Genomic DNA, 13,431 nt, shown 5'->3' with positions numbered 1-13,431 from the left:
AAGATGATGAAGCCTACAGAACCATTGTATGCCAGTGAAGCCATATGCTGTCCATATTATTGTGTGCCCTGTACAATGTCTGTGAGGCTAAAGACAAGTAATTTTGCATGGAGTGGTCTCAAGACACTGCTGGTTTGCAGGCTGGTATAGGCAACCAGAAAGTCCATCTGTTATCGCTGGGGCTCAGTCCAGGCAGACAAGGAAAATCAGAGATGCCTTGTGTGCTCACAGCCTAGTTTTGAAGAGTGGTGTAATGCTGTATATTCCTGTGGTATACACAGCATATTATTTGCTCCTCGCTGCCTGGCCGCCCTGCAAGCTGCTGTTCCTGGTTGCCTTGCCAGCCGCTGTTCCTTGCTGCCTCCTGCCAGCCGACTACTAGCCACTTTTGCTGACCGCTCCCACCAGCCACCCATCAGTCAGCTCCGGCTGCCACCTGCCTCTCTGTTGTGACCCCTGTAGGTCAGTCTCTTAGTGATTTTTTTTTTTTTTTTAGCTCTCAGCAGGCTGGGCAGAAACACTGCCTCATCACAAGTGATTTCAGCTTTCATTGAGTACTTAACAAAACAAAAGGCTTCTAATAAAGCCTATTTAGCTCTATCTTTTAACAGTGGGGAGGAACAGGTTAAACCAGAGTGGGAACCCTTAGGGAGAGTCCACATCTCCTGGCTGGGATACCAGTCCCACCCCTCTTACTTTCACAGAGGTCTGGCATTCGATCCCCTGGCTTAACAAGGTCCATTCAGCTGAGGGTGACACCCCTCCATCACCATTTGGGACAGGTTAAGCACAGTTCTGCTCCCCTTTATTCATACAATAAAGATGACAACATTGATAACAGCATTTGACTACCTCTGCATTCAATACTAAAGTGACTTGTAACCCAACACCAGCCAAAGTTGATCACTTTGAGCAACACGGCTCTATCTGCTGGATATCTAAGCAGAGTAGATGTGTTCATGTAAATACAGTTTGCTCCTGAAGTCTCTCCATCTCCCGGCTAGCTGTCAGGGGAGAGTTCATTCAGACCCTGCTTAAACAAGCAAAAAAAAAAAGCATACTATTTTACAACATAGAAAAAAAGAAGAAAATTCCCCCTTTTATATTCTACATCATGGCAAGCTACCGGTTGATACTTTTATCCTCTTGGTATGCTTTATTACATCTTTCTTCGCCATCCTGTTCAGAAGCTCCTGCTAACATTGCCAGCCCACAGACACACTATGTTAAGAATTATATATTGAATGAATTAAAAAAAGTAATGAATAAACAACATTTTGGCCCCGACCAAGAGTGGGGGGTGGCACCTCATAAGGTTCCTGTTACAAGTACTGGTTTTAACATTATTTAAGACTGGGGAAGCCTTGGAGGATGTTAGCCTTTGGGGGTATTCAGAGTGGAAAGAGCAGTTTCTTCTCCAGGCCAGTGGAGGAATTCCCTCTATCTGTGCAAAGGAGATTTTTCAGCATTTGCAAACTGAACAGTATATCAATGAGTGGAGATGATTAGTGAGCTACAGAGGCAGTATTGTAAGTTTGCCCTGCCCAGGAATCTGACCAACGGTTTAGAGTTTCTCTTTCATGAAAAGTTTTAAAGCATCACCACCCAGGAGGGGAAAATTTGAGGGAACATTAACAGGACGCTGAACTAGGATGCAGAGGCTTGCTAGAAATGGAACTGAGACCCTCCCCCATCATCACCTTCCTCCCCTCCAGACTGGATAGCATGTGAATAGGTAGGGGGCCAGGACACTGCTGTCCCTAAGAAGCTTTTCCATTCTGTTACAGCCATTGGCACTTATAATCCAGACTGTCTTGGACACTGCTGCAATGCTAACAGTGACCTAACTCTATACCAGCACACTGGGAGGAGAATAAGATGAAAGATGCACTCATTCTTGCTAATCTTATAATTCTGGTTCATTTTTTCTACCAGTAAGAGTACAATTAGTAAAAATCACTAGTTTCTTTAAATCCCCCTCTATGCACGCACCCCACACCTACAACCACACCCATGTTGGATCCCATGTGATGGTGGTGAGGCAATGGCAGGGCTTCTGTCCTCAACAGAAGCTAAATCCAACCCCCTGCATATAATATCCTTCATAACAATAATTGTATTGGTCATAGCCTGGAAATCCCTCCTACTTATGCTGCAATTTCCAACATAATAATAAAGATGGCAGATGCCATTTACCAGGCTCTAAGTTCCACTGTGATACTGCTTCCTTTTCTGGGTGCCCCAAGTGCCCATCCCTAAACAGATATTTGGATCCCCTAGCTGATCCAGCCACATGGCTTGGTGTGAGGCCAATTCCAGCACCATGCTCTATTCCAGCTTCTAGTCTTCCAACTCTGTCCCCTCTGCCTCCAGGCTGTCCACTGTCACTGCCCCCATCCCCTCAGCCTCCTGTCTGAAAAATATACTGACCCCGCTCAAGAGATGGTTATGGAGAACTGCGGACTTTGTTTTGGGGGTAGTGGTGAGTGCCCCCCTGAATTCTTCATAGTACAGCCATATAGTGGGGAGTTGCCAGACTAGCCAGTCCCAACCTTTGCCTTGCAGTAGGCAGACTGGAGGTGGGACGCACTGCACAGTATCTGACTGATCTCCAGCACTATGAGTCTCTTGACGATCTTTTCATATAAGTGCAGGTTTATGGTGCTTCTTCCAAAATCAGCCCCTGAAGTTCTCACTAGACTTCATGGTTCCTCAAAGCTTCTTCTGGGGCCAGAAACAGATGCATTTCCTAAAAGCCAGTTTCAGCTCTTCTGTGCAGCAGCTGGATTGTATTGCTAGCAGTTGTCTCAGCCCCTTGCCTTAAGACAATCAGTTCTCTCTCCTTGGAACAGGGGCTCCCCTTCAGCCCTCTTTCTGGTATTGGGATTTTTGTCTCAGGCCTGTTTTAGGTTAGTCAGCTGCAAGACTTTTGCCATCTCCCTTCAGCTGAACACTGTTCCCAGTTACCTTCCAGTCTGGAGGGTTCAGCAGACCAGGCCTGTTTGACTGTGAGGGAGGATGCAGCTTTTAGGCTGTTCCCCTTCTCCCAACTCCTTCCCAATACTGTCCTTAAAGGTACAGTAACTGTCAAGGAACAAGAGAACAACTCAGACTCTAATGAAAGACTTGATACCAAGAAGATCAGAAAGGGAAATTAAATGTCCTGAAAGACTCTTAGAGACTTGCTAACCTTCCTGGAGAAGGGGTATTATAGGAAAGTGAGTGGTAAAGACTCATTCGAGAGTGATGTGCTGATAAATTCTCCTCTCAAGGTAGCTGACACATTGGGTTTATTGAAATGTACTACATGGGTTGAGAATTTAATGTGTGTTGTTGTTGTTTGTTAGCTGTTTATGTATGTATGTAAGAGTTAATTTGTTTTTCTTTAAGAGGGACGATGTAGAGCTATATTTGTAGAAGATTATAATTTAGAATCACTCCCTCATAAGGGACAGTATTATGAACATAGGAATGTGCTCTCCAGGCAGGGTTTGGGAACATTGTGTGCAGCAACTCACTACAGAAGCTCTCCAGTTTGTTGTATTAAAGTTTTATTCCTTTCTCATTAACTGGTTTGTTGTTTAATGAACCCCAAGATGGTGACAGATTCCACGACCCACCCTCTATCCCCACAGCTCAGAAACTCTTCATGGGACTCTGGGCGATGAAGGAACTGAGCAGTGGGTAGAGTCACTCTGCTGTTCATACCTTTGGAAGGAAGTGAGAGGGCCTGAAAGGCCCATGTGTAACCTCTACTGGACTCTACTGATAAAACTTTCAAATTCCTGTATGGGGGCGGTGAGCGCACCATGAGTGGGATCCACATGCAGAGAACTTCTTGAACAGTTACTATAAGGTAAGCAGCTGCTTTTTCCCTATGTCATGTCACCTGATTTGGAATATTTTATTGAATTAAGACTTTTAACTAGAAAATGGGGTGCAAATGTATTGACTTGTTAACTCATGTTTTCATTTTATCATCAATATACTGACTATTCTGCTGTAATTATGCAGAGATGGGTTATAAGAAACTAAATATTCCATTTATTCAGCATACACTTTATCTGGCTGTGATCAGCTGACACTGTTTTTGTTTGTTTCTTTAGACATTCTTTAGACATAATCAGTAACAATGCTTCTGAAATTTGTTCGTTGCTCTATTTGATTACTTCGAGCATTTCCTCTTCTAGTTCCACTTTCCTGCTTCGTGTCCAATTTTGTCATCTTAGCAAATTTGATCTTTCTGATGAAACCGATGTTTAAAAAGAAAAGGAGTACTTGTGGCACCCTTAGAGACTAACCAGTTTATTTGAGCATAAGCTTTCGTGAGCTACAGCTCACTTCATCGGATGCATAAAAGTGGAAAATGCAGTGAGGATGTTTTTATACACAGAGATCATGGAAAAAATGGGTGTTTATCACTTCAAAAGGTTTTCTCTCCCCCCACACCCCACTCTCCTGCTGGTAATAGCTTATCTAAAGCGATCACTCTCCTTACAATGTGTATGATAATCAAGGTGGGCCATTTCCAGCACAAATCCAGGGTTTAACAAGAACGTCTGAGGAACGGGGGGGGAGGGGTAGGAAAAAACAAGGGGAAATAGGTTACCTTGCATAATGACTTAGCCACTCCCAGTCTCTATTCAAGCCTAAGTTAATTCTATCCAATTTGCAAATGAATTCCAATTCAGCAGTCTCTCGCTGGAGTCTGGTTTTGAAGTTTTTCTGTTGTAATATCGCAACTTTCATGTCTGTAATCGCGTGACCAGAGAGATTGAAGTGTTCTCCGACTGGTTTATGAATGTTATAATTCTTGACATCTGATTTGTGTCCATTTATTCTTTTACGTAGAGACTGTCCAGTTTGACCAATGTACATGGCAGAGGGGCATTGCTTGTACATGATGGCATATATCACATTGGTGGATGTGCAGGTGAACGAGCCTCTGATAGTGTGGCTGATGTTATTAGGTCCTGTGATGGTGTCCCCTGAATAGATATGTGGGCACAGTTGGCAACGGGCTTTGTTGCAAGGATAGGTTCCTGGGTTAGTGGTTCTGTTGTGTGGTATGTAGTTGGTGGTGAGTATTTGCTTCAGGTTGCGGGGCTGTCTGTAGGCAAGGACTGGCCTGTCTCCCAAGATTTGTGAGAGTGATGGGTCGTCCTTCAGGATAGGTTGTAGATCCTTGATAATGCGTTGGAGAGGTTTTAGTTGGGGGCTGAAGGTGACGGCTAGTGGCGTTCTGTTATTTTCTTTGTTAGGCTGTCCTGTAGTAGGTGACTTCTGGGTACTCTTCTGGCTCTGTCAATCTGTCTCTTCACTTCAGCAGGTGGGTATTGTAGGTTGTAAGAATGCTTGATAGAGATCTTGTAGGCGTTTGTCTCTGTCTGAGGGGTTGGAGCAAATGCAGTTGTATTGTAGAGTTTGGCTGTAGACAATGGACCATGTGGTGTGGTCTGGGTGAAAGCTAGAGGCGTGTAGGTAGGAATAGTATCTGTTATCAAAGTCCATCTCTTACAGTGCTCTCAGTCAGTGTTACTACATAAATTGTTGGGCAAAAGTCAACATGGTTTCTGTAAAGGGAAATCGTGTCTTACTTATCTATTAGAGTTCTTTGAAGGGGTCAACAAACATGTGGACAAAGGGGATCCAGGGGACATAGTGTACTTAGATTCCAGAAAGCCTTTGACAAGGTCCCTCACCAAAGGCTCTTATGTAAATTAAGTTGTCATGAGATAAGAGGGAAGATCCTTTCATGGTCTGAGAACTGGTTAAAAGACAGGGAACAAAGGGCAGGAATAAATGGACTGGAGAGGGGTAACTAGTGGTGTTCCAAGGGTCAGTCCTAGGACCAATCCTATTCAACTTATTTATAAATGATCTGGAGAAAGGGGTAAACAGTGAGGTGACAAAGTTTGCAGACGATACTAAACTGCTCAAGATAGTTAAGACCAAAGTAGACTGTGAAGAACTTCAAAAAGATCTCACAAAACTAAGTGATTGGGCAACAAAATGGCAAATGAAATTTAATGTGGATAAATGTAAAGTAATGCACATTGGAAAAAATAACCCCAACTATACATAAAATATGATGGGGGCTAATTTAGCTACAACTAATCAGCAAAGAGATCTTGGAGTCCTCCTGGATAGTTCTCTGAAGACGTCCATGTAGTGTGAAGCAGCAGTCTAAAAGCAAACAGGATGTTAGGAATCCTTAAAAAAGGGATAGAGAATAAGACCGAGAATATCTTATTGCCCTTATATAAATCCATGGTATGCCCACATCTTGAATACTGTGTGCACAGATGTGGTCTCCTCATAGCAAAAAAGATATACCGGCATTAAAAAAGGTTCAGAGAAGGGCAACTAAAATGATTAGGGGTTTGGAACAGGTCCCATATGAGGAGAGATGAAAGAGACTAGGACTTTTCAGTTTGGAAAAGAGACTAAGCGGGGATATGATAGAGATATATAAAATCATGACTGGTGTGAAGAAAGTAAATAAGGAAGTGTTATTTACTCCTTCTCATAACACAAGAACTAGGGGCCACCAAACGAAATTAATGGGTAGCAGGTTTAAAACAAATAAAAGGAAGTTCTTCTTCACACAGTGCATAGTCAACCTGTGGAACACCTTGTCTGAGGAGGCTGTGAAGGCTAGGACTATAACAGGGTTTAAAAGAGAACTAGATAAATTCATGGAGGTTAAGTCCATTAATGGCTATTAGCCAGGATGGGTAAGAAATGGTGTCCCTAGCCTCTGTTTGTCAGAGGGTGGAGATGGATGATAGGAGAGAGATCATTTGATCATTACCTGTTAGGTTCACTCCTTCTGGGGCACCTGGCATTGGCCACTGTTGGCAGACAGGATACTGGGTTGGATGGACCTTTGGTCTGACCCAGTATGGCTGTTCTTATGTTCTTATGCATGCAGATATGCTCCAAGGGGAGTGAGCATAGCTTTCTGATTCAGGCACTGGCCCTTGACTCAGGAGATCTGGGATTGGCTGGGGTGCTAGAACAATTTGTATAGTGGCGGTGCTGAAAGCCATTGAACCAAACTGTAAACCCTGTATATAATGGAAACCACTTCAAGCCAGGGGGTGCAGCAGCACCCCCCACACTCCTAGTTCCAGCACCCATAGGGACTGGTTCCCATTCTCACACAGACTTCCTGTGTAACCATGGGCAAATCATGGAGAGTGGGATTTTTGAAAGCACATAAATCCCATTATGCACTTCTTAAAATCCCACCCTTAAACTTTCTGGGGTAGATTCCCAAAGACCTCAGGTGCGGTGATGCTCAGTGTTGTCATGCCTAACTTTTTAGTGCCGATAACATCATCACTGGGATTCACAAAACCAAAGTTAGGCACTTAGGCTCCCTGTACAGTGAATGGGAAGAGATAGATATTGATGGTTGGGATGGACTCAGATATTGCAATATAGTGTGGGGAGAGAGGTTCATATATGCATATACTTAGAAGCTGTTAAGTCACTGGACAATGAACCAAACTGAGCTTGTTATGTTCTGTTTTTTGCAATTTTCTCTTTTCTGGGAACTGCCTTGTTGGATAGTGCATTGAATTAAACATTGGAGAGGTTTAACACAATAAATAAATTGCTGCAACACAGCTGTAAATTGTTAGGTATTTATCTTTTGCTTAAGCTTTCAAGTTTGGCCATTTCTTAAACAATCAGTAATAGGTGGCTGGAGTAACTTAATTTTATGACTTGCAGCAAATGTTTGCCCCAAGAAAAAGTGGAAGTAGACATGTTAGGTTTTGGATCAACAAATCATCATCATTAACAAGTTTTCTGGGTTGAAAAGGTCTTTTACTGACATTTGAAGAAGAGATTTTTGGAACACAGCCAAAAACATTCTTTGACTATTTGTCAGTCCAGTTAAAGGTATTGAATCCTTTACTTTGCCCATGTAATTTCCCGATGAAAAGGAAAGGCAACAAGGCTAATAAGAAGAGCCGTACAGTGCAAGACAACTTGCTGATTCTGACTGGTTCCACATAATTTTACTGATCCAACATCTGTCACTTAGCTGTGAAGCTATTTTGTTTGTGCAATAGATCAGGTAGAGTTTACTGGAAAGCTAAAATTTCAAAGGTTTTCCTGCAGTTTGTAGGAATTCTTAATGGAATAGATTGCTCAAACCTTCATTTAAAAAAATGTAATGAAAGAAAACAAATCAATAAAAGATTTTTTTTCCTTGTAGTAAAAAGTGTTTTTTTCCATAAATGGCTTTAGTAAGTGTTCTTTTTCTGTATGAAGTAAATTATATGTATCTTTGAGCTTCTGCTAAGCAAGACTGCTAGAGCCGTCTGTTTGTAATGACTAAAATACTGTGAGCTGCTCCAAATGGAATTTGATGATCTCATAAACATTGCTGGCTCTCTGTACATGAGGAAGAAACCATTTCTGAGAGATTAATGTCTGTGCTAAGATTTATGAATTAAAATGGCAATGGGTCAATTTTATATTCAAGGGCTAAAAAACAAAAGTGAGAATACATAAAATGATGGGGTGTAATAAAGTAAAATGATACGAGTGGTTCCTCTTTGTACAGAAACAGAAAAGGTGTATTTCTCCGTTTTAGTGCTGAGTTTTCTAAATCATTGTCTAATTTTTTCTTAATCTTATTCTGCTGAGGGAAAACAGAGGAACTGAGATTCTTTAGAAGACATTTGGACAGTGAATGGATCTTTCTAGCTCAGTGGTGCCAGGAGCTGAGGCTTCCTAATGTTCCTAAATCATAAGAAATTTTCATAACAGGAATCACCAAAGCAATATAAAATCTCAGCAAACAACCAAACCCCAGCAATGTGAAATTACGAAGCCATGGTAATAATTCATTTATATTAGAAAGACACCTATCCCTTACTTTTCAATAAAAGATGATCTGAGGACCCCAATGTTTTTCTTGTGTATATTCTGAGTGAGATATTGGGATGAATGTATTCAGCCATACTATCTCATGGTAAAAATCTTTACAGGCTGCAGTTTGACCCTCAAACCTGGCTGAACAATTGTTTTTATAGCCTCTTAATCATGTTCTCAGTCAAACATTTGGTGTGGGAAGCTTCTCAGGCCAGAGATGAAAGGGTTTGAGCAACTGTTCTGCTAGGGCTCATTTCTGATCCCCATGAAGAGTGAGTAACTTGGACTATTAAATGGATCTTTGTGCTCTATAAGTTCAACATAACTTACATATAGTCCTTTGTTTGTTTTTGGCAGATGTGTGCACAGATCTGACTATGAATAGGGCTTCCATGTCTGTGCTACTGCCAAATACAATCATTGTTAAACCCATACCTGTGAACATACATGGGTTTCTAATTAGGCATTTTTATGTGTACCCTGTATCTTGCTCTGGCTGGCAAATTCAGGATGAGCTTCCTGGCTCTTTTCTTCACTGGTTCTAGCATAGTCCTCAGACTAACAGTAATTAGCATTACATGAGAGAGAGATCTGTCCAAAACTGTAGAATCTAAACAGCGTATGTGTGAGAAGGAAATACACCCTTCCAACGTTGATTTCCTAGCTGACAATATGCCTTGCCCTCTTGCATTGTAACTGTTATTGTACTTGTCCAAATTAGACTGTTGGCTCTTGGGTTATGGACCTTGTCTTTCATGTGTTGTAAAGCAGGGTGTTGTTTATGGTAATGATGTTAGGATATTTACATTATAAAAGAGAGAAAATATAGAAATGATAGTCTACTAATCAATCAATGACTTAATGTTAATTCCTGGTCCCCAGAATGAAGTCTGAGTTAAGGGATTTATCCAGAGGAGCTATGTAAGGGTTGATAGGAATGGAATCCTCCTCCGCTGTCTGGTTGTGGGCTGTGAAACATGAGCACACCCACTAGAGACTGTATGGATTATAGCAGTCCCCAGACCCACTGACCATCACCAATAACAACAACACAGAAGTTCTGGCCAGTGGATCCTCATAGTTTCAGTTCCACTCTCCTGGATGTGGATTCCCTCTGACTAGCTTCTTCACAGCTTGTCCCTTCGCTCCCTATTCAGCAGAACTATGGCAGTTCTCATACTTTTTGGTCACTGTGCACCTGAAAAAGATAGGGAGGGAGCAGGATTTGGTCCATAGAACCAAAAGTACATGGATTAAAAATATATTTGCATATGAACATCTATTCCCACAATCCATTCTAATAATGAGGTGCCATACCTAGGATGATCAGGCGCACTTACCATGACAAAAAAACATGAGTATTTTAAGAGAGATCAGAATAGATTGTGAGTTGGGACCCTTATTAAGCGAGATTTTTTTCATTAGTTTCAGCTTTTGCATGTGTGTGTTTTGGTATTCAGCTTTATTACTTTTGCAAGTCCATTAGCGCTAATGAGTAGTAAAGAATATTGGTTTTTACTACATAATCTGAAAGTTTTTTCCAAACTGCTCAGGTCCCCTGTACTTTTCTGTTCCCAAATGACTGAATATTCACCTTAAACTGTACAATTCAAGGTCAGCATGAGACTTAAAGCTGTACCTTCGTAGAGAAGAGGCGCCAATCTGTTGGAATTTCAGAGCAGACATGTCCGGAGTTTATAAAAGCAAACAGCTTAGGTCAGATTGTCATTCTTGGATTATGCTAAACCAGTTTGTGCCAAAGCGTATAAAAGCAGATAGCTCAGATTTTCATTCTTGAATTGAGACTTGGATTTCAGAGTGCGTGCCACGTGAGTGAATCCCAATGACAAAACTGTAACAGTCATCTAGTTAGTCAGATTAGGGAGTTCTCTGTTAAATTTCCATGTTGTTGTTTTTAAGGACAGAAATTGGTCTGTAATGTTTTTTAATTGCTCCTATGACTGCTTGAACTTTATACCTTAATTCTGCTAAGAGAAATACTTTAAATTAAACTTCAAATACCTAACCCAATGTTCTGTATTTGTCTCCCACCCCTCAATTTTTGCTACTGCCTATAGTAGAAAGACAGAGTAGAGGGGAGTGTTTATAGCAAAGGGTTAGGAACCACCAAACAAGACTGGAACAAGTCTCTTAACCTGTCTATCCCATCAGGAAATTGAGATAATAATACTTACCTGCTTTGTAATGCTCTTTGGAGAGGCAGTGTGGTCCAATGGTACCAGGGTGTTAAACAGGAGACCAGGATTGTGTTCCCAGCTGTGTCAATGACTATCTAACCTTGGGCTAGTCTTGTGCCTTTGTTTCTCTTCCCATTCTTTGTCAATCTTGTCTAATTAGAATGTGAAGTCTTTGAGGAAGGGACTGTCTCTTAGTAAGTGTTTGTGTCTATCATAACAGAGTCTGGTTTTATTTGGAGCCTTTAGGTCAGGGGTGGCTAAACTGTGGCTCTCTTACAGTTAAAGTGCGGCCCCCCTCCCCAATTCTCTACCAGATCGGGGAGGGGTAGTTCTGGGCTTCCACCCTGCAGCAGGGTGGTCAACTGGTGCCTGCTGAGAGTGGGTGGGCACAATTTAAAGGTCCACCTCCCCCCCGCCGCAACAGCTTGAGTCACACCCCCCCCTCCCCGCACCCCTTCCCGTTACCCACAGTGGCCACTCCCTGAAGCTCCCAGGCATTAGCTCTGCATGGAGAAATAGCAGCAAACAGCTGGGAGCTGCAGGGAGGGGCCGCTGCTTTAGCTCCATGGGGAGAGGCAGCAACAAAAGCCACGGCTCTCCCTGTAGCTCCCAGCTGTTTGCCGCTGCCTCTCCCCAGGGCTTCAGCTCCCAGCTTGCTGGCTCCAGCAGCTGCTGTACAGGGACGGGGCCCAGCAGTACTGTGTAACAGCATGGCCAGCAAACCCTGGTAAAAATCTGGGTGGGGCACATGACTCTAACTGCCCCACCATGCATTACCTCTGGTCTGTCCAGTGGGGAGGGAGGTCTTGGGGCTTCAGCCAAGCAGGATGCACCTGTTGGGGCTTGGGGCTTCAGCAGGAGTGGAGCTGAAGTCCCGAGCCCCAGCAGGCACGCCCCAGCTCTCAAACTTCTGTTAAAGTTAAATGGCAGCTGCTCCAGGTCAATTAAGACACCTGGGGCCAATTAAGAAGTTTCCAGAAGGCAGGGAGAATGCTAGATTGATTGGGACACCTGAAGCCAATCAGGACTGGCTGAAACTAGTTAAAAGCCTCCCAGTTAGTCAGGTGGGTGTGGAGGTCAGGAGCTGTGGGAGGAAGTTGTGCTGTTGGAGAGACTGAACAATACACACCATATCAGGCACAAGGAAGGAGGCCCTGAGGTAAGGGTGAAGTGGAGCTTGAGGAAGTGGGGGCTGCTGTGGGGAAGTAGCCCAGGGAATTGTATGTGTCATGTTTCTAAAAGGTCAGCTACCATAGCTGATACTATTAAGGTCCCTGGGCTGGAGCCTGGAGTAAAGGGTGGGCCTGGGCTCCCCTTTTTGCCCCTCCTCCCCCGATTAATCACTGAGACTGTGAGACAACAGAGACTGTGCAAGGGAGGATAGCTTCTCCTCACCTCCCTTGCTGGTTTATGGTGAAAATGGCTCAGTAGACTCTGTGACCCTTGTCTCTAGAGAGAGAAGGGTTATGTGGAGGGTCACAGTGAGCCTCTGAGGCTAGCGAAATCTGCCAGGAAACGTGGGACCCATGGAGACAAGGGCAGAGCTTTGTCACACATGGTTTGAACTAAGTGGTTTCCATTATATCCAGGGTTTGCAGTTTTGTTCAGTGGCTTTCAACACCCCACTATACAAATTGTTCCAGCACCACTGCCCCTCTGAGTCACTTGCAGAATGATGCAAGCTAACAAGTATGCCTTGAGTTTACATGCAATTTGGTGCATGACTCCCTACTTATTAACTTAGAATTAGCAAAACAAAACCTGCACTTGAGTGTGGGATAAAAATCAATATTTTTGAAAAGATTAAGGGTGTTTTGTTTAATAAAAAATAAATATTGTAGGCTATTTTATGTGTTTAATTGAATTCCACTTACCATCCTAATGAAACTTGATACTAATCACGAGCAAAAAGTTAATTATCTAGTAAATAACAATATATCATTCCCCTTTTTCTAACATACTAAAATGTACAAGTAATAAGAATCTAAAATTATTAAACTATATAATTGCTCAAATAAATGTATATAATTTATAGTGTGCCCTGCCAGGTAGCAAAAAGATGTACCATATCTATTGTAAAGGCTCTCTATAGTTGTAAATCAACATGTTATAATGGTTCTATCCACTAATGTGCATGCATCTTTCTTTAGAAAATAACTGAAGTACAAATGGAAAAGCTGGTTAAAATCCACAGTTTCAGCTGAGGCTTTCTACTTGATGATTTAAATCAATCCAGCCTGGCTGAAAGCAAGGGTTTTCTTACTGGCAGCTGTCGGAGACTAGCCGTCTATATTCTATAATGATTTTGCAGTTTAATAAGAATGTCCTGAACAGTAAGTAG

Source organism: Eretmochelys imbricata, chromosome 2 (assembly GCF_965152235.1).
Source record: "Eretmochelys imbricata isolate rEreImb1 chromosome 2, rEreImb1.hap1, whole genome shotgun sequence".
In the NCBI taxonomy this organism is placed as follows: Eukaryota; Metazoa; Chordata; order Testudines; family Cheloniidae; genus Eretmochelys; species Eretmochelys imbricata.
The sequence above is the reverse complement of the archived record's forward strand: the minus strand, read 5'-3'. Positions refer to the sequence as shown.